Source organism: Amblyraja radiata, chromosome 5 (assembly GCF_010909765.2).
Source record: "Amblyraja radiata isolate CabotCenter1 chromosome 5, sAmbRad1.1.pri, whole genome shotgun sequence".
In the NCBI taxonomy this organism is placed as follows: domain Eukaryota; kingdom Metazoa; phylum Chordata; class Chondrichthyes; order Rajiformes; family Rajidae; genus Amblyraja; species Amblyraja radiata.
In genome coordinates this window covers 54815155-54838435 of record NC_045960.1, presented here as the reverse complement: position 1 = coordinate 54838435, position 23281 = coordinate 54815155, and the positions used below count along the sequence as shown (strand labels likewise).

General features: G+C 45.0%; 1 protein-coding gene across 7 annotated transcripts in view; it reads right to left on the bottom strand.

The window, feature by feature from the left end:
* The window catches only part of lama2 (laminin subunit alpha 2), a 342464-nt gene that overhangs the window by 305670 nt on the left and 13513 nt on the right, over nt 1-23281 (bottom strand). The window lies entirely within an intron of this gene.

Below are 23281 nucleotides of genomic sequence, written 5' to 3'. Positions count from 1 at the left end.
AGGAGACAACTCTACCGCTACACCAATGTGCGGCCTTTGTTTTCTGATTAAAATAAAAGTTTCCCTCATCTTGCATCTCGTTAATTAAACCCCATATATCTGAGAGCTGTCTAGAATAACTGAATCGAAGTAACATGATGAGAAAGCCAGACTTTTAGCACAGACTCGTATAAAGTTATAAACAAATGGTCTAGTGAAACATGTTAGACACAAACTAATGCCTCATGGAATTGTTGGATGAAGAGTTCATACGATCATTGAGCCCTAATCTAAACTGCATCAAGAACATTGAGAGATAAATTAAATGGCAGGAGGGTTGGGTTCATAATTACTGAGCGTAATGGCAGGAAATTATGATAAGAAAGCAAAAGGTAGGGCATGGGTGTAGCATGTGTTCAGTTCTTAGTAACTCAAGTAAAAATAAGCTGTGTAAATTGACTGGAATGACTCCAGAAATAATTCTTCAATTACATGGAAATTGGGAATGTCTTCATCAGAGCAGTGAAGATCAAGAGGACATTTTATGGAAGTATTCAAAATCAAAAAGTGATAAAACAAATAGTCAGAAACCATAAATTGGGTAGCTGGAAGCAAAATGTTAAATGTTTTTGAAAAACACCCTAAGATTGTGTTAATCGGAATATAATTTCAAAAACCTCGGCTGGTATAACAGTCTTTTTCTGTGCTGTCAGATTCTACTTTAACAGGAGCTATCAACAATAAACAGCCAGATGTCGAAATTAAGGTGTGGGTGGGGTGGGGGCAGGCACGGAACTCGCTATCAATACATGGAGGGGACCGGTGGGCAGGGGACACACAATTTTTTGGCGGCCGCGCGCGCATGCGCACATTCACACACACATGCGCGAGGCTTCGGAGGCTCAATCCAGTGCTAAATGCAGCTCAACTCTGCCTGTCTCGCCGGGTTAACCTACAGCCCTGTCTGGACTGACGGGACACCAGCGCTGCTTCTCCGCGCTGGCCATATTTCCCGCAAGCCCAGGCAGGTTAACCTGGCGGGACAGGCAGAGTTGAGCTGGGTTTAGCGCTGCTTCTCTGCGCTGGGGGTACAGCTTGTGTCTGACTCCCGACCTCTCTGGCCACCCGCGGGAGGGGGGGCACTCGGGTGGGGATGGGTCAGCGCTGGAGACCCGGCCGGGATCGATCCTGGCTGCGGATGAGGCGCAGGTCTGTGCCACGTCTCCCTCCTCCAATCACCACACTCTATCCTCAGTCCCACCCCCCCTCCCCCCCACTCCTCCCTCCTCCAATCATCGCGCTGAATCATCATGTCCCACCCCCATTGCCTGCTGACCGACGTCTCTCTCGTCCAATCGGTGCCCTCGATCAGCAGTTACACCTCCACTGTCTCGCGGAAAGCGGAGATTTTAAAGTCCGGATGACAAAAACTTGGGGGGGGGGGGGCGGATGTCCCCCTCCTCTCAAAACATGGGGGGGGGAGGGGACGTGTCCCCTCTGCCCCCTACCCCCGGATTTTCCGCCCCTGGGTGGGGGAGGTAATGGAGGGGAGAACTTCTTCATCTTCCTTCAATTTTGTTCAACATTTGTCACAGTCCTCTTTTTGGTAAAATTAGTCACTGCTGCCAGTCATTGGCACTAACTTTTGCTGTCTTTATGACAATTAATCAATTAAGGAAAGGAATTCAATTTCGGTGGCATGTGTACTACATACATTGATTTCCACTTCTAATATTCTTTTCATTATCCTTTCTAATAATTAGTCTAAATTTCAATAATTATTTTGTGTGTCACATAACCATACCGTGAAAGCCATTTGAAAAAGTTGGGATAATATTGTTTAATAATATTTAATCAGGGGTGGACTGGAACTAAGATGGAAATAATTGGCTAAGTTTGCTGCCACTGATTACTGTCCACTAAATCACTCAGAGAAATGTAAATGCATAGCAGCCAAAACAATATTCGGCCCAGCCTTGATCCCCAGAGTACAACGTGATTCATGAGTTCAAGCTGTAAGAATGTCCTCTTTCGCGTGAAGAGCTACTAATGGCCAAAGATTTGTACCCTGATGTGGGCCAACACATTTCAGGCGAGTTTGAAGATAAGGACAAAAATAGTTTGATTTATTTCACAAGATGGCAAATAATAGTTCAAATTACTTGTCGAATCTACATTCTGCCTCAAAGATGAGTGAACATGGAACTGAATTAAATCATTTATTTATTTATTTTACAGTTGGCTGATACCCTTATTGGTAATTAATTTAACAAAATGAAATACTTAGTAGCAGTAATAGTAGTAGTAGATTTAACTTTGAACATGTAAAAGATAAAAAGTTTAAAACAAAGCAAAATAACAATAAAATGAAATGAACAATAAACCTATACACAACTCATTGAATAACTTCTCATAAACATCACTAATTAAATCTTACATGTTCGAAAAGGAGGAAGTATACACTTATTTATTCCTACCCCTTCTCCGCTACTCATCAATTAATTCACAAACTTTATCTCATCTACATCTATATATATCTATATCTATATATACACAAACATATACATATATACATCCATACATAAGCCACATACATACATACACATATATGCACACACGTAAACATACATATATACAGTTTATAAATGATTATCCAAATTCGATGCACAAGGCGAATATCACACTGTGTCAATAAACTAAAACGTAACCGTCATCGCAGCCCTTCTTCATTCTTATACCTCTGGAAAATATTTTTTTGTACTTCTTCTTAAACTGAGTAACTTATTCTCTAAAGAGAATGTTATCAAAGCCGGCACCAAAGGACCTACTCCAAAAATAATTCTTGTTTGTGTTTTGACCATCCCAAATTATAGTTTGATCAAGATCTGGGAATATTATTGATAACACTGGATTTAATATCCATCCCGAATTTCTCCTAGTTTGGCAACCAGAAGTATATGTAGTTCTGCTGTAATGATGGGAACACTGTTTGCAGAACACAGGCTACATAGGTTAAGCACGATCACAAATACCTATTTAAATCTGTAGAAAGGAAATGCAGATGCTGGTTTACACCGGAGAGAGACACAAAATGCTGGAGTAACACAGGCAGGCAGCATCTCTGGAGAGGAGGAATGGGTGATGTTTTGTGTCGAGACTATTTAAATCTGTGCTTTAAAGCTAGCAAAGTCTGTTCTGCTATAAAGCAATAATTCAATTCTGTCCTGATGAAAATAAATCATGAGAGGGCTCCGATTCTTTTTAAATGGCCTTGCTAACCTATGGGACAACTACTAGTGATGAGAGTTTTGGTTACTTCTTCCAATCAAAATGCACTAGCTCATGTATATCCCCGCTGACCTTCATTTGCTAATTATTTGCTTTTTCTGTCTTTTTATTGAATTTCTATTAGTTATCTGAGAGTCAGCAATTATTTTCAATTCCTAGTTGCCCTTGAGCAGGTGATGATGAGTGCTGCAATCCTTCTCATGAAGGAGCCTCTCATAGTGCTATTCATAGTCAGACTGATACAGCCTGGAAACAGTCCCTTCGGCCCAACCTGCCCACACCGGCCAACATGTCCCAGATACACTAGTCCCACCTGCCTGCATTTAGTCCATATCCCTCCAAATCTGTCCTATCCATGTACCTGTCTAACTGTTTCTTAAATGTTGGGATTGTCCCAGCCTCAACTACCTCCTCTGGCAGCTTGTTCCATTCACCCACCACTCTGTGTGTGACAAATGTACCACTCAGATCCTATTAAATCTTTTCCCCTTCACCTTAAACCTATGTCCTCTGGTCCTCGATTCACCAACTCTGGACAAGAGACTGTGCATCTACTCGGCTATTCCTCTCATGATTTTGTACACTTCTATAATATACCCCACATCCTTCTGCGCTCAAAGGGATATAGTCCCAGCCTACTCAACCTCTCCCTATAGTTCAGACTGCCTAGTCCTGGCAAAATCCTCGTAAATCTTCTCTGTACCCTTTCCAACTTGACAACATCCTATAACACGGTGCCCAGAACAGAACACAATACTCTAAATTCGGCCTCACGTCTTATACAACTGCAACATGACCTTTCAATGTCTATTCTCAATACTCTGACTGATGAAGGCCAATGTGCCAAAAGTCTTTTAGACTACCCAATCTATTTGTGACTCCACCATCAAGGAACCATGCACCTGTACTCCTGGATCCCTCTGCTCTACAAACACCCCAAAGCCCTACCATTCATTGTTTAGGTCCTGCCCATGTTAGACTTCCCAATATGCAACACCTCACATTTCCCTGTATTAAAATCAACCATTCCTCAACCCACCTGGCCAATCAATCAAGATCCTGCTGCAATTTTTCACAACCATCTTCAATATCTGCAAAACCACCCACTTTTGTATCATCTCCAAACTTGCTAATCTTGCTGTGTATGTTCTCATCCAAATGATTGATATAGATGACAAACTGTAACGGGGCCAGCGCCGAACCCTGAGGCACACCATTAGTCACAGACCTCCAGTCCGAGAAGCAACCTTCTACCATCACCCTCTGCTTCCTTCCATGAAGCCAATTTTCTATACATTCAGCTATTTCTCCTTGGATCCCATTCGATTCCCATGAGGGATCCCTATTGGACTGTTGAATTTAAAGTTTTAGAGCCAGTGACAACAAAGGACAAGTGAGATATTTCCAAGTCAGAAGGGTGTGTGATTTGTAGGGAATCTGCAGGTGGTGGTGTTCAATGCACTTGCTGCCCTTCCCTTTTTAGTGATATGGGTTGTGGATTTTGGATGTGCTGTCAGAGTAGGTTGCATGAGTAAATGCAATATATTTTGTAAATGGTACACATGCAGGTACTGTACAATACTGGCACCAGGACTGTTTGCAGTACTTAATGAGATGCCAATCAGCAAGCTGCTTTGCTCCGGATGGTGTTGAGCTTTTTCAAAGTTGATGTGGAGAATGTTTATCATGTGCCTTATTCATGCCTTTCAGATGTGGAAAGGCCTTGGGATTGTCACGAGATGAGCCACTCACTTCCTGATCTGCTCATGTAGCCACATTCTTTATAGAGTTAAATTTCTGATCAATGGGAAACCATAGGTGGAAGCTGGGTGATGATAACCATAAATGGACATCAAGAGTAAGTGGTTAGAATCTCCTTTATTAGAGATTGTATGTCTGTCACCTATGTTGCAAATGTTAGCTTTCACTCTTCAGCCCATGCCTGAATGTTGACTACTACATGCAGAAATGCTTCATTCACTGGGGGGTTATTAATGGAATTGATCCTTGTGCATGAACATCCCCTCGGACCTTATGATGGAAGTTTATTGATGAAGCAGCCAAAGACTGCAGGGCCAGACACTGCCCTGAGGGTTCTGGGAATAGGGTGATTAAGAAGGGACAAGCACATTCATCTTTCTTTGTGCGGTATGACCCCAATTATTGGAGTGTTTTCCCCTTTGATATCCATTAGTTTAACCATTGAATTTCAATGCATATATTGAATCAAATGCAGTCACTCTCACCTCACCTCACCTCTGGAAGTCAGGTGGCTGTTGGCGTTTAGCCCAAGGCTATGATGAGGTTTACAGCTCGGTTGGAAAACAACTACTGGTTGCAGTGAGTAAGTTATTGGTAAGTAAATGCCTTGAGATACCTTTGTTTAACAATGGGCAATCAGCCAATAACAATCAGCAAAGTGATGATCAGGAGTAGAAACATATGTCAGTTCCGTCATCCCGGTAATTAACCTGGTGAATCTATGCTGCACTCTTTCAATAGTAATAATGTCCTTCCTCAAATTAGGAGACCAAAATTGCACACAATACTCCAGGTGCGGCCTCACCAGGGCCCTGTACAACTGCAGTAGGACATCCTAGCTCGTAAACTCAAATCCTCGCGCAATGAAGGCAAACATGTCATCAACTTTCTTCAATGCCTGCTGTACCTGAATGCTTACTTTCAGTGACTGATGTGCAAGCACACCCAGGTCTCGTTGCACCTCCCCTTTTCCTAATCTGACACCATTCAGATAACAATCTGCCTTCCTGTTCTTGCCACCAAAGAGGATAACCTCACATTTATCCACATTATACTGATCTGCCATGTATCTGCCCACATACCCAACTATCCAAGTCACCCTACAGCCTCATAGCATCCTCCTCGCAGCTGACTCTGCCACCCAGCTTTGTGTCATTTGTAAATTTGGAGATGTTACATTTAATTCCCATGTCTAAATCATTAATATACATTGTAAATAACTGGGGTCCCAGCACCGAGCCTTGCGGCACCCCATTGTCAATGCCTGCCATTCTGAAAAAGGCCCGTTAATTCCTACGCTTTGCTTCCTGTTTGCCAAACAGTTCTCTATCCATGTCAATACCCGACCCCCAATACCATGTCCTCTTCATTTTGCACACTAATCTCTTGTGTGGGACCTTGTTAAAGGATTTTTGAAAGTCCAGATACATCAACTGACTCTCCCTTATCCAGTATTCTTGTTACATCCTCAAAAAATTCCGGAAGATTAGTTAACATAGAAACATAGAAACATAGAAATTAGGTGCTGGAGTAGGCCATTCGGCCCTTCGAGCCTGCACCGCCATTCAATATGATCATGGCTGATCATCCAACTCAGTATCCCGTACCTGCCTTCTCCCCATACCCTCTGATCCCCTTAGCCACAAGGGCCACATCTAACTCCCTCTTAAATATAGCCAATGAACTGGCCTCGACTACCCTCTGTGGCAGGGAGTTCCAGAGATTCACCACTCTCTGTGTGAAAAAAGTTCTTCTCATCTCAGTTTTAAAGGATTTCCCCCTTATCCTTAAGCTGTGACCTCTTGTCCTGGACTTCCCCAACATCGGGAGCAATCTTCCTGCATCTAGCCTGTCCAACCCCTTAAGAATTTTGTAAGTTTCTATAAGATCCCCTCTCAATCTCCTAAATTCTAGAGAGTATAAACCAAGTCTATCCAGTCTTTCTTCATAAGACAGTCCTGACATCCCAGGAATCAGTCTGGTGAACCTTCTCTGCACTCCCTCTATGGCAATAATGTCCTTCCTCAGATTTGGAGACCAAAACTGTACGCAATACTCCAGGTGTGGTCTCACCAAGACCCTGTACAACTGCAGTAGAACCTCCCTGCTCCTATACTCAAATCCTTTTGCTATGAAAGCTAACATACCATTCGCTTTCTTCACTGCCTGCTGCACCTGCATGCCCACTTTCAATGACTGGTGTACCATGACACCCAGGTCTCGCTGCATCTCCCCTTTTCCTAGTCGGCCACCATTTAGATAATAGTCTGCTTTCCTGTTTTTGCCACCAAAATGGATAACCTCACATTTATCCACATTATACTGCATCTGCCAAACATTTGCCCACTCACCCAGCCTATCCAAGTCACCTTGCAGTCTCCTAGCATCCTCCTCACAGCTAACACTGCCCCCCAGCTTAGTGTCATCCGCAAACTTGGAGATATTGCCTTCAATTCCCTCATCCAGATCATTAATATATATTGTAAATAGCTGGGGTCCCAGCACTGAGCCTTGCGGTACCCCACTAGTCACTGCCTGCCATTGTGAAAAGGACCCGTTTACTCCTACTCTTTGCTTCCTGTTTGCCAGCCAGTTCTCTATCCACATCAATACTGAACCCCCAATGCCATGTGCTTTAAGTTTGTAAACTAATCTCTTATGTGGGACCTTGTCGAAAGCCTTCTGGAAGTCCAGATACACCACATCCACTGGTTCTCCCCTATCCACGCTACTAGTTACATCCTCGAAAAATTCTATAAGATTCGTCAGACATGATTTACCTTTTGTAAATCCATGCTGACTTTGTCCAATGATTTCACCACTTTCCAAATGTGCTGCTATCCCATCTTTAATAACTGACTCTAGCAGTTTCCCCACTACCGATGTTAGACTAACTGGTCTGTAATTCCCCGTTTTCTCTCTCCCTCCCTTCTTAAAAAGTGGGGTTACGTTTGCTACCCGCCAATCCTCAGGAACTACTCCAGAATCTAAAGAGTTTTGAAAGATTATTACTAATGCATCCACTATTTCTGGAGCTACTTCCTTAAGTACTCTGGGATGCAGCCTATCTGGCCCTGGGGATTTATCGGCCTTTAATCCATTTAATTTACCCAACACCACTTCCCGGCTAACCTGGATTTCACTCAATTCCTCCAACTCCTTTGACCTGCGGTCCCCTGCTATTTCCGGCAGATTATTTATGTCTTCCTTAGTGAAGACGGAACCAAAGTAGTTATTCAATTGGTCCGCCATATCCTTGTTCCCCATGATCAACTCACCCGTTTCTGACTGCAAGGGACCTACATTTGTTTTAACTAATCTCTTTCTTTTCACATATCTATAAAAACTTTTGCAGTCAGTTTTTATGTTCCCTGCCAGTTTTCTTTCATAATCTATTTTTCCTTTCCTAATTAAGCCCTTTGTCCTCCTCTGCTGGTCTCTGAATTTCTCCCAGTCCTCCGGTATGCTGCTTTTTCTGGCTAATTTGTACGCATCATCCTTCGCTTTGATACTATCCCTGATTTCCCTTGTTATCCACGGATGCACTACCTTCCCTGATTTATTCTTTTGCCAAACTGGGATGAACAATTTTTGTAGTTCATCCATGCAGTCTTTAAATGTCTTCCATTGCATATCCACCGTCAACCCTTTTAGAATTAATTGCCAGTCAATCTTGGCCAATTCACGTCTCATACCCTCAAAGTTACCTTTCTTTAAGTTCAGAACCATTGTTTCTGAATTAACAATGTCACTCTCCATCCTAATGAAGAACTCAACCATATTATGGTCACTCTTGCCCAAGGGGGCACGTACAACAAGACTGCTAACTAACCCTTCCTCATTACTCAATACCCAGTCTAAAATAGCCTGCTCTCTCGTTGGTTCCTCTACATGTTGATTTAGATAACTATCCCGCATACATTCCAAAAAATCCTCTTCCTCAGCACCCCTGCCAATTTGATTCACCCAATCTATATGTAGATTGAAGTCACCCATTATAACGGTTTTGCCTTTGTCGCACGCATTTCTAATTTCCTGTTTGATACCATCTCCAACTTCACTACTACTGTTAGGTGGCCTGTACACAACACCCACCAGCGTTTTCTGCCCCTTAGTGTTTCGCAGCTCTACCCATACGGATTCCACATCCTGCAAACTAATGTCCTTCCTTTCCATTGCGTTAATCTCCTCTCTAATCAGCAACGCTACCCCACCTCCTTTTCCTTTCTCTCTATCCCTCCTGAATATTGAATATCCCTGGATGTTCAGCTCCCAGCCTTGGTCACCCTGGAGCCATGTCTCCGTGATCCCAACTATATCATAGTCATTAATAGCTATCTGCACATTCAACTCATCCACCTTATTACGAATGCTCCTTGCATTGAGACACAAAGCCTTCAGGCTTGTTTTTACAACACTCTTACCCCTTATACAATTTTGTTGAAAAGTGGCCCTTTTTGATTTTTGCCCTGGATTTTCCGGCCTGCCACTTTTACTTTTCACCTTGCTACCTATTGCTTCTACCCTCATTTTACACCCCTCTGTCTCTACGCTCACACATTTAAGAAACCCTTTCCCTTTAACTCCATCCTCCACTAGCCCATTCGACACCCCACCCCCCTTATTCAGTTTAAAACCACCCGTGTAGCAGTGGCAAACCTGCCTGCCAAAATGCTGGTCCCGCACCTGTTAAGATGCAATCCGTCCCTTTTGTACAGTTCCCCCTTACCCCAAAACAGATCCCAGTGATCTAAGAATCTAAATCCCTGCCCCGTGCACCAGTTCCTCAGCCACACGTTCAGGTCCCGTATCTCCCTGTTCCTGCTCTCGCCAGCACGAGGAACTGGAAGCAAACCGGAGATAACAACCCTGGAGGTCCTGCTTTTCAGCATTTTTCCAAGCTCTCTAAAGTCACGCTGCAGAATATTCATCCCCTTCTTTCCGACATCGTTTGTGCCGACATGCACTACCACATGTTCACCTTCGCCCTTGAGGATTTTCTGCACTCTGTCCGTGACATCCTGGATCCTGGCACCAGGAAGGCAGCACACCATCCTCGCATCCCGTCTGTTGCCGCAGAAACCCCTGTCCGTACCTCTCACAATGGAGTCTCCTACTACAATGGCGTTGCCTGCCTTAGGCCTTTTTGGTTTTGGCTCAACAGCCCTATTCGCATCACAAGCCAGTCCGCCGCCCAGTGTAAACACCTCTTCTGTCCCGACAGCTTCTAAGTGGGTGAACCTGTTCACAAGAGGTACAACCCCCGGGGACGTTGGCATTCCATGCTTCCCTCCCGTTCTCACTGTCTGCCACCTTCTCTCTTCCAGTACCTTAGGTGTAACAATTGTACTGTAGGACTTGTCGAGGAGCATGATTTTCCCTTCCCTTCATAATTCCATGCTGACTTTGACCGATCCTTTCACTGCTTTCCAAAGGCGCTGCTATTACAATTTTAATAATCGACTCAAGCATCTTCCCCACTGCCAATGTAAGACTAACTGGTCTATAATTCCCCGTTTACTCTCTCCCTCCTTTCTTAAAAAAATGAGTTACATTAGCCACCCTCCAGTCCACAGGAACTGATCCAGTCGAGAGAACATTGGAAAATGATCACCAATGCATCCACGATTTCGAGGGCCACCTCCTTGAGTACTCTGGGATGCTCTTTATCTGTCTTCAGTCCCAACAGTTTACCTAATACAATTTTCTGACTAATGTGGATTCTCTTCAGTTCCTTCCTCCCACTAGATCCTCTGTCCCCTAGTATTTCTGGGAGATTGTTTGTGTCTTCCTTAGTGAAAGCAGAACCAAAGTGCTTGTTTAACTGTTCTGCCATTTCCTTGTCTCCCATTATAAATTCAACTGTCTCTGATTCTAAGGGATAGTGAAAGCAGAACCAAAGTGCTTGTTTAACTGTTCTGCCATTTCCTTGTCTCCCATTATAAATTCAACTGTCTCTGATTCTAAGGGACCTACTTTGTCTTCACTAATCTTCTCCTTTTTACATATCTGGTGAAGCTTTTAATGTCAGTTTTTATATTTCCCGCAAGCTTTCTTTCATGCTCTTTTTCCCCCCTCTTAATTAACCCCTTTCTCTCTGTTGAATTCTAAATTTCTCCCAGTCATCCGGTTTGCTGCTTCCTCTGGCCAATTTATTTACCTCTTCCTTGGATTTAACACTATCCTTGATTTCCCTCATTAGCCACGGTTGAGCCGCTTTCCCCATTTTTTTTCCCCGCCAGACAGGGATGACCAATGTTTGGAGTTTTGGAGCATCTTTAAATCTTTGCCATCGCATCTCTACCATCAACCCTTTAAGTATAATTTGCCAGTCTATCCTAGCCAATTTCTGCCATACCTTCGAAGTCTCCTTTCATTAAGTTCAAATCCTAGTCTCTGAATTAACCGTGTCATCTCCATCCTAATGCAAAATTCCACAATATTATGGTCTCTGTTGCCCAAGGGGTCGTGCACAACAAGATTGCTGACTAATCCTTCCTAATTATACAATACCCAGTCTAGGATGGCCTGCCCTCTGGTCGGTTCATCCACATATTGGCTTAAAAACCCATCCCATATACATTCCAGGAAATCCTCCTCCTCAGTTCTGTTACCAATTTGGTTGGCCCAATCTATATGTAGATTAAAGTCACACACGATAACTACTGTACCTTTGCTACAAGTATCCCTAATTTCCTGCTTGAAGCTATCTCCAACCTCCCAACTGCGGTTTTGTGGTCTGTATACAACTCCAACAAGCCCGTGGCTATTTTGCAGTTCTACCCATCCCAAATCTACAGCATCCAAGCTAATATCTCTCCTTGCTATTGCATTCATCTCCTCTTTAACCAGCAATGCCCCCCCCCCCCCCCACCTCCTCTTCCTTTCTGTCTATCCTTCCTAAATATTGAATACCCCTGCATGTTAGATTAGATTAGATTAGATTATTTAATGACCACACAGTCAAGCTGGTGGAATTCAGGTTCAGTTCAGGATGTTACAAGGTAGGCTGATTCCCGTCAAACATAACATAAAACACAACATCATATAATATACAGTACATGCATGGGGAGGATATGTGCTGTTATCATAGTGTGTTCAGAATTCGGATTGCGTGTGGGTAAGAACTGTTTTTAAATCGAGATGTCTTGGCGGGCAGTGAGCTGTAGCGCCTTCCTGATGGCAGCAGGTGGAAGATGTGGTGAGCTGGGTGGGTGGGATCAGAGATGATTTTCTTCACCCTTGACACGGACCGTTTGTGATGGAGTGATTCTATTGATGGAAGGGGAGTGCTGATGATTTTGGATGCTTTGTTCACCCTGGAGTCATGTCTCCGTATTTCCAACTATATCATATTACTTAACTACTAACTGTGCATTCAATTCATCCACCTTATTACGAATGCTCCTTGCATTAAGGCACAAAGCTTTCAGGTTTGTTTTTCTTTTCTCCCTTCTATCTTTCGCTTCTGACCTCCTTTTATGGTCCTCTGTCTCTTTGCATTGGTTCCCATCCCCCTGCCGTTAGATTAAACGTGACCTTTCCTACACTTTATTTCCCGTTAACTGCATGCATACACTCCACCTTCATGACCCCACCACTATTCAGTTTAAACCCATCCATGTAGCACTAGCAAACCTGCCTGCCAGAATGTCAATTCCCCCTCCCCCTGATTAAGGTGCAACTCTTCCCTTTTGTACAGGGAGATCCCGGTGGTGCAGCATGATTGGCCAGTGATTAGCTTGAGTGGATTGTCCTGCTGTTTGAAAACATGCCATACTTGGGCAATTGTTGTAATTGATGGGTGGATCCCAGTGTTGTTGTATGTGGATTAGCACAACTTTACTAGAGGCTCAGCTTGTTCGAAAGCATACACCTTCAATTCTTCAGTTGACTTTCCGCTCATTATTAATGATTTCCCCTAATTTAGTATAATTTGCACATGTTTACATTGTGTTTTTGATTCCGGAGTCTAAACCGTACATATAAATGTTGAACAGCAAACGCCACATTATTTAATCAACTGAAACACCAACAGTATTTTTCCACTGCAATAATCACCCTTTACTCCCATTGTTTACTCCATTGGTAAGAACGTAAAAGTAAAACCCATTTTTAAAAGTTAGTCTGCAGGCAATTTAATTCTTCGGCTTTAAATTTTGATTCTGGGAGCTGTGGTAATTTTCAATCCAGTCAGTGTTTGATCCATTTCAACAGTCCCAATTGAACCTCTTTTAGCAAGCAATGCTATGCTGTCAGAAGTAAATGCAGGTATAAGAGCTCCCTTACTAGTTAAAGTATAAAGACTGGACTTTGCTCCAACTCACACACAAATGTTTTAGCAAGTCCTTGTACTGACAATTGCACATAGCAAAGTACAGTTAAAGTAGATAAAGTATTTCTCTGGAACAATTGAAAGATATCATACTCCAGCGCTGCGGGCGCAGTTGCGTTGCTGCTGGACCCCTCCTGGGTGTCCCGTCCCTGTCCGTGGGCTGCTGGAGGTGTCCGGGGTGGCCCTGGCCTGGCGGGGCGATGGCGGCCCCAGACTTGCAGCCGGCACGGGGGGGAGGCGCTGGCTCCAGCTCGGCTCTGCCTGTCCCGCCGGGTTGGTCGGCAGTCCTGGGACGCCGTGTGGGGGGGGGGGGGGGGCTGGCTCCAGCTCCGGGGAGGCCATTCGCCAGCAGGCCGGGGTCCATCAGCTGCTCTCTCTCCTTGTCCAGTGGCTGTCGATTGGCCCCCTTGATGCCGGCAGGGGCCGAGCACCGGTCATCGGCGGGGATGCACACGGGGTGCTGCAGGGGCTCGGCGGGTCAGGCAACATCTCTGGAGAAGGGTTCCGACCCGAACCGTCACCCATTCCTTTTCTCCAGGGATGCTGCCTGTCCCGCTGAGTTACTGCGGCATTCTGTGTGCATCACCGTTAATGGCTAGTGCTTGCGGCGCCGGGCACCTGAGTTTGATCCTGGCTATGGATGAGGAGCGGGTCTGTGCGCGCAGCTGCCGAGAATGTCTCTCTGCAGGTTCAGTCTCTCCCCCTGTCTCCCACTCGCATCTGCCCCGTCTCTCTCGCTGTTCCACCCAGCTCTCCCGCTACCTAGCAACCCCGTTCCTCAGATTAAATATATTTTTTACACATAATTCATGAATAAAGATAAGAATTTATACACAGTTTATGCAGCCAGCGCTTTGTTCGCTTTTTCTTTATAGTGAGTGACCTCTGACACATCCCATGATTCCTTGCGTTTTTCAGAATACCAAACACGCTTATTGTACCCCGCTTACAATCACCTCAACTGCCACCTTAAACAACAGACGAGGGAAGGGGAAGCCATTTCTTCTTAACTATTCTGCTATTTAACTAGAGCACCAGTCAGTGGTAAGTCAAGTGCCTCCATGCATCTTTGGTTTTTAACCTCAGCAAACTACATTCTATCAGTCTTGGTCTTGTTAATTCTAACTAACTAGCCATCGAACTTTGGACATGCCTGCCTTAGATTTCCACCAACTATGTTGAAAAAATAAACATTTCAGAATCAAGATCATATCCTCTTCCTTGATCTTGGAACCCAAAAAAAATGTCTCTGTCTATTCAGCTGAAACACTTTTTCATTTTGCAGACCTCACATTATCACACCTCACTGTGCCAAACCCAAAACAACAGAAGGAACAATAATCCCATTCTCATCATTTAATTATTTTTCAAGACCTGAACCATGTACAAATACAGATTTGTTTATTTTTTTCAGAAACAAGATTACTGATGATTATCTGGAGTAAATATATTATAATTTGCATGGAAAACATAACATAATTTTTCCTCACTCTGTTCCATAATAGGCTGACATTTGTGATTTGCCAAATCAATTCTCACGTATGAGAAACTCCATGGAAATAATGACATATTCCAAGGGGTAACTCCTTTTCCAAAAGACATCACGTGCTCATCAAATGGAAAGAGACTAAAATAACATAAAAGTAATAATTGCCATTAATAAATGCTTTTATTATATTAAGACATTTTATTTCTGCTTACATTTTACGTCAACTTATCCATGAAGAATTTGAATGGAAACCATGAAAGTAAACCTGTCACACTGTCATTTCACTTTCCCAGTGCTTGATGGAATATCACAGGAGGTTAACTGCGTAGATAGAACCATGATGACTATACAAACACTGGCCCTGAGTGGATAGCTGTTTGATGTGGCACCTAGAGATTTTAATGGATGTACAATTACAAGCAAAACATCCAGGGTTTTCCAAGATATACTGCCAGAGCAGACAATGCTCTTTGAGTCAGTTATCTATCCCACAGACTGACAAAGTAATGGCATTGATAATTTTAATTCACTGGGAAATTCTCTGCTTTAGCAACTGCTTTTCCTTCACAGCCAACACATTTATCAGGGTCATGTACATTGGACTTCATCCTATTCCCATGTTCATCTTGCTGCATTCAATTCCAGATGCAAAAGCAAGTTAGGCCACTTCTGCATTGCTGAAATGTTATGGTGTTTAGTTACATTAAACCCAATTTCCACATTGATTAAACACTTAATGCTCAAATATGCAACTGGAAGTGCCATGTATGTTTTTACATTCATTTAGTATTTTCACCATCAGCTGTATAATCCAACAGTAACAAAATAAATACATGAAGACATTAATGTTGAGTGGATGCACAGCCTTATAAGTAATGTGTAACTTGATTGTCCAAGATAAAAGATAATAATGTATACCTTAATTACAGTACCATTCTTTGATGAAACATAACATCTAAGCAATTCCAAAGAACCTACTGTATTGGAACGGTGTCAAAAGGTAGTTCACATTAATCTGGCACCCTGTATGTATTTGAATGTTTTGTCAGCACAATTACTTGTCAGAATGAAAATTGTAAAATTAATGCCTACTGTTAAAAAATTGCTTCTTATTGATTGGTGAGGCACTACAATAATATTTAGACACGGGATATTAATTTTTATTTTACAGTTGAAAATAACCAAGCCATTAACGGTAGGTAATCGGGGTTTGATGAGCATTGACTCTCCTACAAAAATAATGTCTATAACTTCTTAAAGAAAGAAAGTATCGCATAAAATTAATAAACTTTTAATTATGGACAAATTTGCAGTTGGTGCAACCTTGATAAGAACAGCTTCCAAATATGTTATTGTAATCTCTGCGGAGGACAAATTCATGTTTGGTTGCAAGTATTAAATGGATGCAAGAACATTAGCCACCAGATGTACTCACCTCTTGACATTCATTTCCACTCATAACAAACAGTATTACTGACCATTAGAAATAGCCTGGAAAAAAAAAACATCATTGCAGATGTTATGTGAAAACAACCTTACTTGGAAAGCTCTCCAGGCCCACCAGGACCGTACGGAATAGGAGAAATCCAATGCATTACAACTGCAAAAAAACTAAAAAACATCTGGAAAATCAATCAAACACAGGAAAATGTCAATGTAATTTTGTAGATTTGCTGCTCCAGGTCTTGCACAAGAGATTATGATCCAATTTTTAAATGAAAATTCAATCTGTGATTCAGAGGAGCGACCACAGGGAACAGGAAATCGAGATGGAAATCGAGAAGCAATGATTTTCACTGTGGCCAGGAGATACTTGTGTAGTTACTGTAGTTAGAATTGTCACCTTTCTTGAAGATGGTCATAAATGCGGCACACATATTCTCCGAGATCACCTGCGATATCCTGATTGTTCAAGATTGTGAATTTATTACTGAAATTCCTCTCTGCCAACAATAACTATAACCTGCAAGGGCTACAGACAGCAGATGGATGTGACATAGCAAGAACCCATTTTTGGCCAGCAAATGTATGTCCTCTGTGTTGCAACATTTTGTGGCTTTCATTACTCACGCATGAACTTTTGACACTGTGTTGAAAGACACCAAAATGACTGCCTTTAGATCACAAACACTTATTTGAATGTGTTATCAGTTAGGAAATAAAATGAAGCTCTCTCTCTCTCTCTCTCTCTCTCTCTCTCTCTCTCTCTATCTCTCTCTTTTTTTTTTTTTTTCAATTCCAAGACTTTATTCGACACAACAAATGATACAACAGATCAAGTCATAAACAAAAAGAAATTACATTATATCAAGTGTCATTATAATACAACATTACAATCATTGTTCACAATACTCTCAACCCCACGCGGTGACCAGCGCCCACGGAAGACCTCCAAAGTCCCCGTGAACACCGCATGTTTTTTACATGCCACCGCTCTGTGCAGCACTCTCCTCCCCAGGTCCCCAATGTAAAGGGGGACAACTCCCTTGTAGAGGGACCCCCACTGGGGACCTTCCCCGCCTTCAGGTGGTAACACCGTCCGCCATGGTGTGTCGGGACAGGAAACGTAGGCAAGGAGGTGCAGAATGTGCAGGAACATTCTATACAGTGAGCATCTCTTCGCGTCACGAAACGGCACGCTAATCATCTCAGAAAGGCGGCTCAGGTTGTGTGGAGCCGGTGCCCGAGATATATCCCGGAACCGAGGCACGATGAGCAGATCTGACGGAGCGGGTAAGAGCTCATTCAAAACCACTCTAGGCGCACGCCTTTCCTCGACACCCGCCATGACTGGGTGAGGACCGGCCACTCGCGCAGCCGCAACATCCCCCTCCCCTCGTGGAGCAACACGCTGGCTGAAAACAACCAGATTCCTTACTCTTAACACATCCCGGTAGAAAACAGGCAAGCACCTTAGGGCGGGTCGACTGATGCCCGCCACCGGGAGCCGCAAGACCCCCCTTAGACAACGACCCCGTCGGAAAAAATACGTGGCCAATGCGTGCCATCTGGGGGGGGGGGGGTTCTCTGTATACATATACCTCCGCAGAGTCCTGAGGCGGAGAGCCGCCACCTGGGTACGCACGCATACCAAGGACTGGCCGCCCTCCTCTAATGGGAGACTCAGGACCGCTGCGGAAACCCAGTGCTTCCTATTTCCCGAAAAGAAGTCCATCAGTTTCTTCTGTAAAGAATTTACAAAAATGGAAGGCGGGACAAGAGTAGCCAGCAGGTACCATAACATGGAGGCCACCAGCTGGTTTATGACCAACACCCTCCCCTGAAAAGAAAGAACTCCAAGCAGGCCTGACCAGCGCCCCAGCCTGGCAACCACTTTCGTCTCCAACTCCTGCCAGTTTGCCGGTCAAGCATCCTCAGTGGGACTCTGGTACACTCCCAGATAGAGGAGGTGCGTGGTGCTCCATGCAAACATTGCCATCTCCTCTGGCAGGGAGTCCACCTGCCACATAGAGGAGGTGCGTGGTGCTCCACGCAAACATTGCCATCTCCTCTGGCAGGGAGTCCACCTGCCACTGACCCACCAGTGGCAGGTGGACCCGCGCCCTCACGTAAGCGCCTCGGGACCGCTCAAGTTGCAGGTTCCTCAAGGCTTCCTTCTTCTCCTGAAACACACCCCATTCGCAAGAGTCACCTCCAACCTGACCCAGGCGAGACTCTGCGTCCATCAGCTCCCTCTCAAGCTTCTCAACAGCTGAGTCCCGCCGCCCGGTCAACCCCCACGTGTATTCCTTACAAAAAAGACGGATGTGAGCTTTCCCCACATCCCACCACTGCCTAAGGGAAGAGAAGCACCTCTGCCTCTCTCTCCACCTCACCCAAAACCGACTGAATGACTCCCGGAAACACCGATCCTCCAGCAGCCGGTTATTAAAGTGCCAGTACGCAGACCCGGCCCGAGCGCGCGCTGGATTAAAATCCACACGCACCAGACAGTGGTCGGAGCATGGCACCAGCTGCATTGAGGCCGCTGAGACACGGGAAACAAACGCTCGGGAGATATATATTCGATCAATGCGGGAACCACCGCCCTCAGACCTCCGCGAAAAAGCAGTGGAGTCTGGGTTGAGGTCCCGCCACGCATCAACCAACTCAAAAGAATCAACCAACCCTCTCAGCTTCTTCGCTACAGCAGGGGCACACTGAGTACCAGAACGATCTCGCACCTCAAGCGTGCAGTTAAAGTCCCCCCCAAGGAAGACACACTCTCCCCGATCAATAGTGCTCAACAGAGCACTCACCTCCTGAAGTAGGCCGGCCTGCATCGTGCCGGAGCTGGGGGCATACACGTTAATGAAATGCAACGGCATGCCGTCCAGGCTCACGGCCAGATGGAGCAAACGTCCTGGCACAACTTCTTGCACTTTTATAACATTGGGCAGGAAATTCTCAGCCAACAGAATGGCCACCCCACTCGAATTTGAGCTAAGATGACTCATATAGACCTCACCTTCCCACTCCAATCTTCAGGTGGGTTCATCACTGACAACAGTATGCGTCTCCTGCAGAAAACACACTGCAAATTTCCCCTCCCTAAGGACCGATAAAAGCTGGAATCTGCGAAAACTCGCTCTACTCCCGTTTAAGTTTAGGGTAACTAACGTGAATGCACTGGTACATTAGATTGAAATCCTCGCACTTCTCCTCCTGGGCTCTGTAGCCCTCTCTCTTAGGAACTCCAAAAAGTCCCTAAGCTGGCACTGCTCAGAGTCAGGATGATCACTATCCTTGGTGGCAAGGATAGCCTCGAGAGTTTCAACTAAGGCCGGCAGATCAGCCCACCGTCTCTTAGCAGCCTCAATCTTTGTCCTGCTGGTACGGCTTGTTTTTAGAAACTCCCGCACCTCACAGATAACAATTGCATGAGACTCGTCCTTGGTTCCTGGGCTATCGGCCAAGTTACTCGCACCTGACACAACATGCTCAGCATCACCAAGGTCATTGTCAGAAGTCGAAAGACCAGAGCTCTCTGGAATTTCACTAACCCCTCCACACAAGCTGGCCCCATCACTCTCCCCCTCCTCCGACATGACCCCACCCCCAGGATCAATGCCGGGGAAGGATCCCGAAGCCCCTATCCGCATCACACAGCCCACTGACTGGCTGGGCTCCTGCGCTCTGCCATCACCCTCTACATCTGGGCCTGGGGAAGAAAAAACAAGAGGCACCCCCAGGGTCTGTGGTAAACTGGCCCCATAATCTGAAAGAGGATCGCTGCCTGAAATAGCTCCGACCTCCACAGCACCTAAAGCACCCCCTCCACTTCCAACACCCAGAGGCTCTCCACTTGCTTTTTTACTCTCCCCTGCCAACTCAGCCGGCAGTACAATACACACCTCAACACCTCCATTGGCTCTAATATTGAGCACAGATTGGTACACCATTCCCCCCGACCCCCCCCCCCCCCCTCGGGCTGAACCGAGATACCAAAACTGCCCCAGTCCAAGTCAACATGAGGCTCATGTTCAGGTGGCCTCGCTTCCGCTGCTGATGTCACTGCTGCGTAGCTCCTCTCCTTCGGCCGAGCCTCCGCCATCGCCATCGGACAGAGGCACAAACCAGCGCGCTCTCTCTCTCTCTCTCTCTCTCTCTCTCTCTCTCTCTCTCTCTCTCTCTCTCTCTCTCTCTCTCTCTCTCTCTCTCTCATCTCTCTCTCTCTCTCTCAGCTCTCTTCTCTTCACCTCTAACTCTCCTATCCGCTATCAAAAATCTTCCTCGATTCGAGTCCAAACTTCGTCAATCTCTCTCTTCAACTCTCTCTCTCTCTCTCTCTCTTCTCTCTCTCTCTCTCTCTCTCTCTCTCTCTCTCTCTGCCTTGTGGATGTTTTGGTGTTGAATTTCTTTATGAATACTGTGTTGTATTTTTATTAGTGTGCTGCAAGGACATCAGAATTTCCCCTCAATAAGGGGATTAATAAAGTATTTATCTATCTATCTATCTACCTATCTATCTCTCTCTCTCTCTCTCTCTCTCTCTGGTATATGCACTATTTCAAAAACAAAACAACTAACTCCTAACCATTGAAATTATCAGAAGAACAAGCCTTTCAATTTCACCTATAGAGGAGCTCTCCAATACAGAAAACTAAAGAAAAGATCAATCAAAATGTTTTAACTAATAAAATAATTTTGCAGCAAACTGCAAAAGGTGACTGCAGATGCTGGAACCTAGAACAAAAGCATAATGCTGGAAGAACTTAATGTGCCAAGTAACATCTGTGGTGTAAGTCAATGTTTTGGAATCAAGACGGAAGAGGAAACTAGTATAAAAAAATGCCAGTATACAGCAGTACATGGGGGTGGGATATAGGCAGGTAGGTGAAAGATGAGACCAGATGAGGAGGGGACGATGGGTAGATGGAACCAGGTTGGAGGAGAAGAGAAGTGGAAAACAGAGGCTGATATGTGATATGAGGAGTTGTTATTCAGATTTGGTGTCTCCATAGCTCGGAGATTGGAAGAAAAACATCTCATATTCCTCTTGTCGAGTCTACAACCCAATGGTATGCACAGTGAATGTTCCCGTTTCAAGAAGTCCATAGACCATGCGCTCTCCTCCCTCACACTCACCTGTCCACCTAGTTGTCTTCTCTGCTGAAGACGGGTTCCGAACTGAAAGGTCCCCTTCAATGGTTCTTTATTGTCTTGTATACACTGCACGGCAAAATTCTTGCACCCGTCGAAATATGTTGGTGCCATTTATAATAGAAAAATAAAAAGTCCAAAGTCCGGTCCACATACTGGATGTACTGTAACACCCCCTATCCAAGTAAGATCAGGCAAGCTCCAGGATGCTGCAGGGTCACCACCGCCTCCCTCGACCAGCTCAACCCGCTGACAGACATCCTTGCCCTCGTCTGTCACCCTCAAACGAGGGGGGTACCTCCTGCAGCTTACCTTGAAGGCTCTGGAGGCAACACCCCAGTCCCTCTCTTACTGGCCCATTCCTTGCGTTCATTGTCATCAGCAGCTCCCTCCTCCTCAACTCTCCAATCTACGGGTGGCTTCCCCGCAGCAGCAGCCCACTGGGTCCTTCTTAGCCCCGCATGGCCGGCCTCCTGGGTCCGTCTGTACTTGGTCGCTGCCGGGTCTGTCCGTATTCGCGGCAGCATGCCAGATGTTAGTGGCGGACGTCAGCTCCATTCTTGTTTGGCTGCATGGCGCATTGCAGGAGTTTTCTGCCCCATCCACGTTCTATCCAGATTCCCCAAAGATGCTACCTGATCCTTTGAGTTATTCCAGCAGTTTCTGTCTTTCCTTGGTAAACCTGCATCTACAGTTCCTTGTTTCTGTATTTCTTCTCTCTTTGTTGATCTCTCCTAACTTCCCATCCCCACCTGGTTCAAAACACAATAGACAATAGATGCAGGAGCAGGCCATTTGGCCCTTCGAGCCAGCACCGCCATTCAATATGATCATGGCTGATCATCCACAATCAGTACCCCGTTCCTGCCTTCTCCCCATATCCCCTGACTCTGCTATCTTTAAGAGCTCTATCTAACTCTCTCTTGAAAGCATCCAGAGAATTGGCCTCCACTGCATTCTGAGACAGAGAATTCCACAGATTCACAACCCTCTGTGTGAAAACGTTTTTCCTCATCTCCATTCTAAATGGGTTACTCCTTATTCTTAAACTGTGGTTCCTGGTTCTGGACTCCCCCAACATCAGGAACATGTTTCCTGCCTCTAGCGTGTCCAAACCCTTAATAATCTTATATGTTTCAATAAGATCCCCTCTCATCCTAAATTCCAGAGTATACAAGCCCAGCTGCTCCATTCTATCAACATATGACAGTCCAGACATCCCAGAAATTTACCTCATGAACCTACGCTGTACTCCCTCAATAGCAAGAATGTCCTTCCTCAAATTTGGAGACCAAAACTGCACACAATACTCCAGGTGTGGTCTCACTAGGGCCCTGCACAACTGCAGAAGGACCTCTTTGCTCCTATACTCAACTCCTCATGTTATGAAGGCCAACATGCCATTCGCTTTCTTCACTGCCTGCTGTACCTGCATGCTTACTTTCAATGACTGATGAACAAGGACCCCCAGATCTTGTTGTACATCCCCTTTTCCCAACTGGATACCATTCAGATAAAAATCTGCCTTCCTGTTTTTCCCACCAAAGTGGATAACCTCATATTTATCCACATTAAACTGCATCTGTCATGCATCTGTCCAAGTCACCCTGCATCCTCATAGCATCCTCTTCACAGTTCACACTGCCACCCATTTTGTGTCATCTGCAAATTTGCTAATGTTACTTTGAATCCCTTCATCTAAATCATTAATGTATATTGTAAATAGCTGCGGTCCCAGCACCGAGCCTTGCGGTACCCCACTAATCACTGCCTGCCATTCTGAAAGGGACCCGTTTATCCCTACTCTTTGTTTCCTGTCTGCCAAC